The 12,400-nt window shown below is 39.9% G+C and overlaps 1 long non-coding RNA gene across 1 annotated transcript; it reads right to left on the reverse strand.

The window, feature by feature from the left end:
* Positions 1–8,480: 8,480 nt before the first annotated feature.
* Positions 8,481–9,940, reverse strand: LOC116933268. Its single transcript, XR_004399977.2, has 2 exons — positions 8,829–9,940; positions 8,481–8,760 (listed from the first exon to the last, which is right to left on the reverse strand). It is a non-coding gene; the product is annotated as an uncharacterized LOC116933268 (long non-coding RNA).
* Between the last annotated feature and the right edge of the window lie 2,460 nt (positions 9,941–12,400).

Consider the following 12,400-nt stretch of genomic DNA (forward strand, 5'->3'; position numbering starts at 1 on the left):
AAAAATTCGATGTCCTCGGTGTTGATGAGAACACCTTAAAAGCCGACGAGTTTCTCGACGAAGGTAGCGAAAGCAACCTTTTCAGAAAAGGATTTGCTCGTCGATTAAAGCTAAGTGGATATCCACAAGCACTCTCCGTGGATAGCACTGAAAGATTATTAAAGAAGTACACCTCACGTTGTATTCAACTTAGAACTAGACTGCCAGCAGGCAACCTAGTGACACTTCGGTTCAATGACATGCATGGGTTCAACTTTAAAAGCCCGTTGCTGCTTGTTGACTAGAAAACATTGAAAAAAAGGAGACATTTTGGGGGATCTTTCTGTGGAAAGTAATGGCGGACGCGTAAATATTCTTCTTGGAAAACATCAATCCGTTGAGAATACGAACCAACAGACATTTGTACAGTATCCTGTGTTGTAATTATAAATTCTACAATTAGAAATAAGAACACGTTTGCAATAATTTATTAACTTATAAACATGTATGTACCTCCACACAGAACAGAATATATTTGTTCGACTTAAAGCTATCAAAAACCTGGTAACAAGTCGGATGACTATCTCCTGTCAGGTATCACAAGGAAGAAGAAGGCTAGCTAGAGTTCTAGCAGACGAAGTGAGGGAGACATTTGGTGAAAGGAAGGGAGTGGGTTTAAGCAACTCAAATCTGGTTTGGCAACGCGCATTTGGGTTGTATCGAGAAAAAAACACAACACGTCCCTCAAGACAAATGCGCAAAAAAAAAAAAATAATAATAATAAACGCGAAAGAGAAATGAAATACTACACGTCCCTAAAGTCGAGAGCTCTATTCTGGTAGCTCACAAATGTTCAATCTTCCACGCAATTTTTCAAATCTTGGAGCAGCCAACGCCTTGGTAAATATATCCGCCAGTTGATTTTCGCTTTCGATGTAGGAGATGTCAACCTTCTTTTGTTCTTGCGCCTCCCGCACAAAGAAGAAACGCACGTCAATGTGCTTTGTTCGCTGATGGAACACAGGATCGTAAATGAGGGCGATGGCGCCCTGGTTGTCACATCTTAGTGGCATGGCTGAGATGCGAGCTCCTAATTCAGAGTGAAAGCGCTTGAGCCATATGGCTTCTTTCGCCCCTTCCGCCGCAGAGATGAATTCCGATTCCGTGGTTGATAGAGCGACGCATGACTGGCGGCGGCTGAACCATGAAACTGGACCGTTGTGTAGTGTGAATACGGCTCCGGATGTTGATCTCCTATTTCCCAGGTCTCCAGCGTAATCCGCGTCACAGTAGCCGTACAATTCGTCGTCGCCACCTCCAAATAGGAGGCCGAAGTTTAAGGTTTTGCGTAGATAAGCGAGGATGCGCTTGAGAGCTTTCCAGTGTTCTTGTCCTGGGCTTTGCGAGTATCTCGAGACTTGGCCAACGGCGTAGGCGATGTCTGGTCGTGTCAAGTGGGTGAGGTGCATCACTGAGCCAATGCATTCCATGAAGGGTATGTTGGCCATTTCTTTCTTCTCCTCTTCATTTTGTGGGCACATCTGTGGCGTGAGCTTGGCGCATGGATCAGCTGGAACAGAGAGAGTGGAACAGTTGCTCATATTGAATCTCTCAAGTACAGTCTTGACGTAGTCTGGCTGTGAGAGATGAATTGTGCGTTGGATTCTGTTGCGGTTGATGTCGATTCCGATGAATCGATCGGGTGGAATAGAACGAACGTCAAATTCCTTGCCAAGAAATTCCATCATCTCATCGAGGACTGCCTTGGTGCTGCTGAGAATGAGTCCGTCGTCTACGTAAAGGATGAAAATAGTTATTTCTTCATCCACCTCCCCTTTACGAAGATGACGATAATACACGCATGGGTCAGCTATGCTTCTTGTTAGTCCAAAAAGGATGAGGAATTCGTTGAATTTGATGTTCCATACTCTGGAAGCCTGTTTCAGACCATAGAGGCTTTTGATAAGACGGCAGACTTCTCCTTCCCTTCCTGGAACGATGAAGCCCTCGGGTTGTTGCATGTAGATTTCTTCGTCTAGGGTGCCGTAAAGGAAGGCAGTCTTGACGTCCAGTTGGACCATTTCTAAATCCCTCGTAGCAGCAATGGCCATGATCACGCGAAGAGAATAGTGTTTGGCTACTGGAGCGTAGGTATCAGTGTAATCGAGCCCTGGTATTTGCGAATATCCTTTAATAACAAAGCGGGCCTTGTATCTTGGAGGCGTGTTTTTGAATCCTGGTTTGTACTTCAGCACCCATTTTCCTTGGATTGCTTTGCGGCCTGGTGGTAGCTGACATAAATTCCATGTATTATTTTGGATGAGTGACTCATACTCTTCAATAATCGCTGGAATCCAGAATTCTGAGTCGGCACAGGAAATGGCCTCAAGATAACTGCTAGGCTCGAGACTTCGTGCTTGGATTAGGCGTTTTTGCAGGTATGCCAAAGAGAATTGCTAAAAAAGAATAAATGAAGGTTATAACTGATGTTTTGTTTTTGTGTCGATGGGCGTGTTTGTACCTTGTTTGGCTATTGATTGCCTATACTGGAGGTATCGATCAGAAAATTTTGGACGGCGAGCAGATTGACGGGTTCTCTCGTTGTAAACTTGACGATCTGTGTCAACGAGAGGACTTGCGTTAGGAGATGCGTCATGGACGATTTTTTCGACTATAGCTTCATTGTTGATTATCCCGTCCTCTAACATTGCATCATTAAGTGGCCTTGAAATTTCTTGAGGAATATTGATATCGGTGGAAGCTTCGTTGAGGTCGGATTCCTGAAAAACGGGCTCATCCGTTTGTGGCTCCTTCTAAGAGAAATGGAATCCTTTAGTTCAGTTTCGTTTTTGTTTGTGAGTTTTAAAGAAAAGTACTCACCGATTGTTTCTTCATGTCATAGTAGACCATAGTTTCGTCCACCTTAACGTCTTTGCTAACGAGAATCTTTTTGCTAGAAGGAATGTAGATGCGGAAAGCGTTTTGAGTGATGCAGCGTCCAACGAAGACTCCTTCTTGGCTACGTGCTTCCAGTTTTGATGATACTAATGGGTCTCTTATGAACGCTCTTGAACCGAAGATTTTTGACAAATCAGGTTTCTTGCCGTTCCAGTAGTTGTAAGGAGTGAGCTCACCAGTTCTTGAAAGAACTCTGTTTCGGATGTAGGTAGCGTATGAGACAGCTTCTGCCCAAAGAGATGAGGGTAGTCCACTGGAAATTAACATACATCGGACGATGTCCAGCAAGGTCCTGTTGGTACGTTCCGCTGTACCATTTTGTTCAGGTGTATACGGGGCACTTGTTTCGTGACGAATCCCCTTTTCTTTAAACCAAGCGTCGTTCTCGTTGTTTACGTATTCTCCTCGCCCATTATCTGTCCTGAGAGTGAGCATGTAATTTCCTGTTTCGTTGAGAAGCGTTGCATGGTAGAGTCGGATTAGTGAGGGTACTTCAGATTTTCTTTTCATGAAGTAGACCGTTAGATGACCACTAAAATCGTCTTTAAAAGTGACGTAATAGCTTGCTCCTCCCAGACTTGGGGACGCGATGGGGCCCCAGTCATCGGAGTGAGTGAGTTCACCTATCCTGCCAGCTCTCTGGCGGCCTTCTTTGAGCGAGACTCTTGTTAACTTTCCTGTCTCACAACCAGAACAGAGTGATGCCGGGATTTCACAGTCACCATCGATGTTAAGACCAACGGCCAGATCTTGTCGCAGCATCTTCAGGAGCATTTGAAAGCCAAGGTGACCTAGGCGCTTATGCCATGTGATGAGTGATGCTCGGATATCGGCGCCATGTGCGCTATAGAGGGAGAGTTCAGCGTTTCTTCGTATATCTTTTCGAGTCGTTTGGATATCGGGTTCGAGATCAAGATGGTAAAGGGTGTCATCTTTTCTTTCTCCGGTGAGAACTATATCTTCTCCTCTCATGAACGATACCTTAAATGAGAAATTTAAGTGAGCATATACGTTATAAGTGTATGTATATGTTTCGGTGGTACCTTGTTTTGCTAAAAGTGTGCTACTAATCCGTTGGCAGTTGCGGCTCCGATGGAAAACAGATTCACGCCAAGCCCTGGTATGTAGAGTACCTCCATCAGTGTGTTTGAGGTTTTTATTTGATTCATCACAATTGTGACGTTAATACTGCCTGTGCCCCTTACGTCCAGTTTACTGTTTCCTATTCCTGAATAAGAAAAAGGATTTAAGTAAAGTCGTAAAATTTTGTAAAAATAAAATTGTTACCAGACACAGACCAGCTACCAATTTCAATTGGTTTGAAGTCTGTAAAGAAGTTTCTCTGGTCCGACATATGTCTGGTAGCGCCTGAATCAGCAAAGAAAGCAAATATCCTTCTAGGATCAGGTTTGGATAACGAGAGGAGTCCAGTCGATGTTTTGCCTCTACCCCCGACGTCTGGGTAGCCATGCTTTGAGTAGCAATCTTTCTCTTGGTGGCCTGGTTTCGTACAATATTCACATTTTGGGCGTGAGTCTTGATCAGCTCTGTATTGTTGTCTCGATCGCTTGTCTACAAATCCTCCTCGAACTCCAAAATGTTTCTTTCCTCTTCCACGAACACCAGGATATCCGCCGCGACCGGAGGTGTATCCCCCATTTGCTCCTTCACTTGCGACAAAAGCTCCCTCAGTCACGTTACCGATCTTTTGATAGGACTTAACGACATTTTCTTCAGTAAGAAGTCGCTGAAGAAGATGGTCAAGAGTGCGATCTGCGGCTGGAACGCTAGCCCATACAGATCTGACGATGCGAAAGGTTTCCGGAAGAGTGGCTAAGGCTTTTGAAACCAGTTGGATGTTGCTGAGTGGTTGGTCCCGCTCTCTGAGCTTATCGGCCACGTTTGAAAGCTTTTGGATGTGAGTCCTCATGTCGTCGCCTTAAAAAGGTTTGAAGATTGAATATATGATTAGTTTTTATCAATTTAGTTTACAGTATATATTATTGTACCAGTCGTGTAGTTAAAGTCGTAATAGTTCTGCCAGAGTAGGTGTAGATGCTCTTCTGTTTGCAGTTGATACTGTTGGTTCAGCTTTGTCCACATTTGAGTTGCATTAACGCATATATACAGGTTTTCCTTCATTTCCTTAGTTATAGTTGCCATGATGCAGTTTCGAGCTAAGACGTCCTTTCGTGTCCATTGTCGTATGGCTGCCTCGTTCAAAAGTAGGTTTTCTTCATTGCGTTCCTGTTAGGAGGAAAAGAAATTATGAGGCTGTTTGAATTGTCACAGGTTATCGCATGATATTGTCATAGGACACGAAATGAATCAACGAGCATTGCATCATGAATGATTCTCAGCGTTAGGGCTGATGAGACTGTGTTTTCAAAGGTAGGGATTCGAGCCAGTAACTAGTAAAGTGAGAAATGCCCTTTGAAATAAGAGTCTTGCTTGACTTTAGAGATAAAAGAGAAAAAAAGTTTGGAAATATTCACAGATGGCATTCGGACCATGATCATTTAGCATGATGTATGGTTAGATGGGTCTGTGAATGTGGGAAGCAGAGTTTACAACATCTATGACTACGATTAAGTTTAAAGATTTGACTAAAGTTATAGGGAATAGAATGTTGCATTTGACAGTTGCATGTGCCATAGGGCAAGCATGTTCAGTACGATAGTAACCATAAGGCAATTGACACTCAACATGTGCCATAAGGCAAACTTTTCAACACGTTCTGTAACCAGAGAGTAGTTGAGTGATAAATTAAAAGTTTGTTACCTCCGCTGGACATAATTCTGTTCCCAACACAACACAATCAACTTCCATGGCCTGGAAGCATAAGTGTATCTCATAGTTCCATTCTCGATGATTTGTGCCATCGAATTTTGGCACGTGAGAAACTGCTCTCAAAGAATTAAAGTCTTGTGCAACGTGTTCGGCCATTGTAGTTTAAAGCTACGTTAATCTGGGCCCATAACCTGTTGTAATTATAAATTCTACAATTAGGAATAAGAACACGTTTGCAATAATTTATTAACTTATAAACATGTATGTACCTCCACACAGAACAGAAAATATTTGTTCGACTTAAAGCTATCAAAAACCTGGTAACAAGTCGGATGACTATCTCCTGTCAGGTATCACAAGGAAGAAGAAGGCTAGCTAGAGTTCTAGCAGACGAAGTGAGGGAGACATTTGGTGAAAGGAAGGGAGTGGGTTTAAGCAACTCAAATCTGGTTTCGCAACGCGCATTTGGGTTGTATCGAGAAAAAAACACAACATCCTGCACAAAATAGTGAACACCGAATTATTTTAAAAAAGCCATCTGTGGGTAGAAAATATTAATAGTTTACCTTTTTAAGGAGAGGTAGGGCGGTTTTAGCGCAAAATCATCATAAAGTCGCTGCTCTGCAAGCAGCACGTTTGGCGTGTTCAGTGCAAAATGCAATCATTTGGGTGTTACATCGTCTGTATTTCTGGGCCGACAGTAACACCGTAAAAAACTAGATCAGACTCGGGATCAGGTTCAGGGTCAGGATCAGCTTATCGGATTGGAGAAATCCGAACACTGACTCAACTGGATGAATGGCTTTTTTTAACGGGCAAGGAAAATCAGCCCGATATCACTACCCGCTCGACCAATAAAGAGGAAGCCCTTCCAACGTATTGGTGGAAGGGACCGAAATTCCTACTAGACGACGAATAAACCTGCACAGCAGCGGCTCCCTACTTATTGTTTCCTACTTAAGAGGTGCCAGGGTCTCTTACATGGCATTGGATACTTAAATTCCGCCCATACTTACACGAGATTTCCTACTAAAAAAACCTGTTTCATGTAAGAATGTTGTAAGTAGTTAAGTAGGCTCAATAAAGGGTCTAGCCTACTTAAAATTCATTCGCATACTTTTTTTTCTATAGGGCAATTATATAATCTTTAGTCAAAAATTCAGCAAATGACTTCTATCATATCGAAATTTGTTGTGGTTATAAAGAGTTATCCATAAATGGGGTTCAGAAATGAAAAAATATATCGCATACCGCGGGAACATTAGACCTTCTGAGTCGTAATCCGATGCTTTACCACTGAGCTACACTCGATGATATGTTATTTGCAAACATAGCAACATATACTATAAAGGTCTGTTGGCTGATAGAAAAATTTTTGGAAAAATTTTTAAAAAATGGTATCATTTGATTTTACGTGCTGAAATTCTGTAATCAAACACCACCGATTGATAAAATTTTTGAAGTTCATAGTTATAATTTGAATAAATTTATACTAATATTAATTTGATTAAATTAAATATCGTTTTCTTAGTTGAAATAGAAAAAGATAGAAAGAATAATGTTCAATTATCTACCGAAAATCATTACCTTTTTTAACAGTGCAACATTATAAACTTCCCGGTATTCCTGTGATGGAATTTGATGTGTTCAAAAAAGATTGTTGGATTTTCAATTGACAGTTCATGAGTATAGTGTTTGATCATTAAAATTCGTCAGAGTTACAAGATACTTGCAATTTTAACGACTTTGATTTAGTCAACCTGCTTCACTGTGCAAGGTACTTAACTAAAGAACGTAAATGGTATAAAAAGTACTTAAATTTGGGAAAACGATACTTAATTTTGATACAGCTTTTAAATGTAAGTATTAAAAATGGGTAAAGTATGTTTCGCAAAACTTGAATAAAGATACTTAAATTAAAACATACTTATTTCGAATGTTTCATACTTAAAATGCCATTTACCATCTTATTTATAAGTGGGATGGTAAGTGTAAGTAGCATAACCACATATAAGTATTTGCAATTTACAGTAAGTGACTTGGAAAACTCGTTTTAAGTAAGAAAATTGCAAATTTAGTAGATTTCCGACCTACTTAATCAATCAGTAGGAAATTTCCTACTGAAATACTTACATTAAAGTAGGTTACCGCTGCTGTGTGGATAACGTGTTCTACGATCACGTAAAAAGGTGCCGATTGGAAGCGCACAGTGATAATATTCATCATCTGAAGAAAGGAAAATGGCTATAACCCACCTCAAGTTTCCTCTCTCTTGCACCGATTTTGGGGAAAGACAGACTTTTAAGTCTCGGTTGACGAGCCGGATGAACTAGATGCCGTACAAAGAGCTACCCACGCCATTGCTACGTACGCGTGCGCTACATAATTTTACTAGAACTCTCATTCGAGCGTTCAACGTTTTGTAAACGCATGTGGGTGCGGACTACCAAATAAGTTATTCTGGAAAGAACTTCTGGATACCACGAGGCAGAGACCCAGACGGCACAAAACATGCCTTAGGAGCTCCTATGGAGTATTTTGTGGGAGGGATGGGACATACTAGGGAATGCCTATAAGCTGTCCAAAACGAATCTCCTGATGCTCCTGGTGTCACTCCTCACAAGCTCCAACGGATCTCCCGCTTCCTAAAGACTACCTTATAACCCCCTAGATGTATCCCATTTGTATCTACCCATTTTTATATACTTCATTCCCAGTAAGTTTGTACCCTTATTTTAAAATTAGAAAACATAAACATTTGCAAAGATTTCTGTATTTGAACATTTCTTTGTTTTACACAAGGAGAAAAATGACTTGGAAACTTGAAAATTGACTTAGGACCTTATTTATCCATTGGATCTTCGTAAGTAGCTGGAGATATTAGTAGTCCTGCACCTGACCTTCCACAACTGCAAAGGGGTGATGAGCCCAGTACAAAAAGTTGTTCGTAGTCCTGCGCCTGACCTGCCACAACTGCAAAGAGCTAGGTGATGAGCCCAGTACAAAAGTTGTTCGAAGAAGTCCAGTCAGTGGCTGCGAATATACCAATAGCATAATATGAAATAGTACTTAAGTAATTGAATTTAAGTAAAACAATTTACTTGCTGGTAGCTGCAATTTACAATTTGCAAAAAACACCTCGTAGGTCGTAGAAGCTAGAAGCTAGCAGAGCAAATTAATTTTCCAGAAAAAAATTCAGATTTATTACTGAGTCAGGAATGGCGAATACAACAGAAAATGCCATAGAAAAGAGTACCGTTTCACTGTAAAAAGGGACGCTAAGCTTAAAAAACGTTGCCTGATTTAAAAAAAAAAAAAACGTTGCCATTTTTTTTTTCATTTAACTCTGCATAGACTTATTACTACAACCACAAATAATAACGAATCATTGCGTGGCTTCCCTGTAATGATCCTAAAAGATCCGTAAAGCATCCCATGTCTTCATTTTAAAAAGGAAGTTTTTTGGAGAACATAGGGAAGCATCGTTCCCTTTTAAGCTCCCATTTTACCTTCCCATGGAGGTACTACAATTATCTTCCACCTCTTTCTCCGACTGGAAGGATACTGGATGTACGACGGCACTTTTGTGCTGTCTGGGGAACAAGTCAAATAGATTAGGTATTAATGTGAAAGGTGCAAACGAGATCGGGCCAAACCCGACGAGCAACTTATGGCCGAAGCTGGCTCACTTCCTTTCCCCGAACATCCCATGATTTGTTTGAACTGCTAAAGGTTTGATTTATCTATATACCTGCCTCGTAAACCGCGCTTTCTGTTTGGATCTTGTGAACTCACTCTATGCAGATTTTTTTTCCTTAATTGTTGTTGTTTCACTGGCCTCTACGGTAAACTCCGTGTAATGCACTCCGACTACGGAGCAAACTTCATTGGTGCCAAGCATGATCTGCGAAAAGAAACTGAAAAAATGCATGCCAGCGAGAAAATCAACGAGTTTATGAAGAAGAAGAAAATGGATTGGCGATATCAGCCCTCTAGGACACCACATTTTGGTGGAGCGCATGAGTCGCACCTGATATCAGCCGAAAGGGAACTGTAAACCGCTTTAGACTTCGAAAGCCAGAAAATGCGATATCCAACGCAAGACGCACTTTGTACCCTCTTGTATGAAGCAGCTGGCCAATAGAGGCAATTCACATCGTGGTTTCGCGTGTCAATTGTTTCGATGTCCGCCATTTTCTCTGGTTTTTTATGTCATGTTTTGCCTTGTTTGTATTGGCTGAAAGTGTTATTTCCCAATACAAAGTGGATTTTATGAATCAGTGTTTAATTTTTTTAAATTTTTTTTTGTGTCAGTTAATTGCTACGTATCTTGGTTAGTATGTGTAGCAATTTCTGTTTCCAGATCACATTTCTTGTATTTTTAAAAAAATCTTTTCTGTATTCCGCGGATGCGGCCACTGGGTGTCCGCCTTCGAGATTTTGTTGGGCATACGTCAATAGGGCTCGGCCCCGTGTCCAATGGGTAGGTATTTGGGCGAATGGGTAGGTCTTCTCGGCAAAAAAATTGGATCCGGTGGGTAACGGTTCCTAAGACTTTGAGCTAGTGATGTGACGTTAACTTTAACGATTAACGTGAACATCACGTTAACGAACGTTTTTGGGGTCCGTTAACTTAACGTAATAACTTAACGTTTTGAAATTTTCATGCGTTAATTTCAACGTTATTTTATTTATTTTTTAGCTTGAAAATGCAACGCTGTGTTAAGGTTTTTTGGTTTAGGTTTACGGAAAAAATTTAAATTTCTACTTCTTACACGGCTCAGCGTACGTTCGTAGTCTGCTAGACATTTAGAAGTACACAATGTGTTTTTGAATGCTTTAATAAAGTTCATTTTTTAGTGATTGACTGATTGTACTGATTGAAATGAGTGAATCGGAGAATTCCTCAGAAGATGAAGGGCAATCTATTCAGTTTGTCCCTGCTAATCTACGTAAAAGAAGCCTCATTCACAATTATTTTGTATTCAACCAAATGTCGAATACAAGTGTGTGCAAAACTTGTAAAGCTGAGCTTGTAGGAAAAAATACCTCAAATCTTATAAACCACCTCAAAAAACCAATTCATTTGAAAGATTTATATCCTAAATATCTTAAAGAGGTGTCTGATAATCAAGAAGCTACTGCAAGTAAGAAGACTAAGTTGTCGAAGGAAAAAAAGAAACCTGATTCAAAATAACGTTTAAAATAACGTTTAACTTACGTTAACGGACGCTTTAAATTAATGCGTTAATTAACGCGTTAATTTAACGTCAAAAAGTAAAGCTCCGTTAACTTAACGGATAACTTTAACGTTTCAAAAAACCACTAACGTCACATCACTAGTAATTCACTAGTAATACACCTGAATTAGTTAAAACTAACTAAAGAATCATCTAAAGCAGTTAATCGGACGTTTTAATGATAATTATTTCTATTTCCGCAATTTCCCTAAATTTCCGTGATTTTCCTAAATTTCCGTGATTTCTACCCCTTTTTCCGCTTTTTCTCAAGGGGTGAACCTCGGGAAAAAGAGTCGGCGACCCCTCGTATATAATTGATTAAAACAAATCCATTGTTACAGTTCAACAGAGGAGAGTATTTCTATAATATTCACATTTATAACATTAGGTGCGTACCAAGTAGGGGAGGGTGGGGCTAGTTGGTACAATTTTTTTAATTTCTTCTCTGGTTTCTTTAATTTTTCATATTTTGACACCCAAAAATTTGTAAAAGAAAGCTCAGATAACCAGCTTTCTCGTGCTATTTTTTAATTTGATCTACGTTGAAGAATTCGTATCGAAATCAACGTTCAAAAAGCAAAAAAAAAATTTGCCTACATGCATCACTAACGGGGTAAGTTGGCAGTGGTAGTGGGGTAAGTTGCCCCATGTATTTCAAATACGGATTTAAGTGAAATGTTGATGTTGTAAACATACTAGAATAACATTACAATAAACAAAAATCGTATAGTTATTTCAGAGTGGGAAACTCAGAAATAAGTTGTGATAACTTACATAAAGATTAATAGCCTTAAATGCCAAAAATAAAAAATAATATCAATAATTCAGGCAAACATTTCACAGGTGAACATCGTATAAAGTGAAACACCTAAAATGTGCCAAATTTTGGCCTCTAATGCATACCACTGTTCACCATAAGTCATATCTAGCAAAAATTCGACTTACAATTCCCTGACATTTTGACAGGCCATGTCCTACACATATGCATGTATAATGCCTATGCCGACATGCCCCATGTTGCAATGTATCAACTTGCCCCAACCCGAAGTTTATTCAAATAAAAAAATTTATTACTCCTTCATAATTGAGTAAAACAAATCCATTGTTACAGTTCAATAGAGGACACAATTTGCTATAAAACTAATATTTTTAAAAAATTATATGCATACCAAGAAAAGATAAAATTGATGAATACCAAGCACGTAACTATTGTGGATTTGACGCAAAAAATTTCGTTACTTTCTATTTCCTAAACTATTTGGGATAAATTTATAAAACTTTGCACAAATGTGCGCACGATAAACATCTTTGACTATGAATTATTTCAATAAAACCTCTTTCACACAATTCTTCTAAATTAGGAATTGCAAACTTGCCCTCCTGCCAACTAGCCCCACTCTCCCCTAAAGATATAATTGATAAATACCAAGCAC

The sequence above is a fragment of the Daphnia magna genome, unplaced genomic scaffold (genome assembly GCF_020631705.1).
Source record: "Daphnia magna isolate NIES unplaced genomic scaffold, ASM2063170v1.1 Dm_contigs021, whole genome shotgun sequence".
Taxonomy (NCBI): Eukaryota; Metazoa; Arthropoda; class Branchiopoda; order Diplostraca; family Daphniidae; genus Daphnia; species Daphnia magna.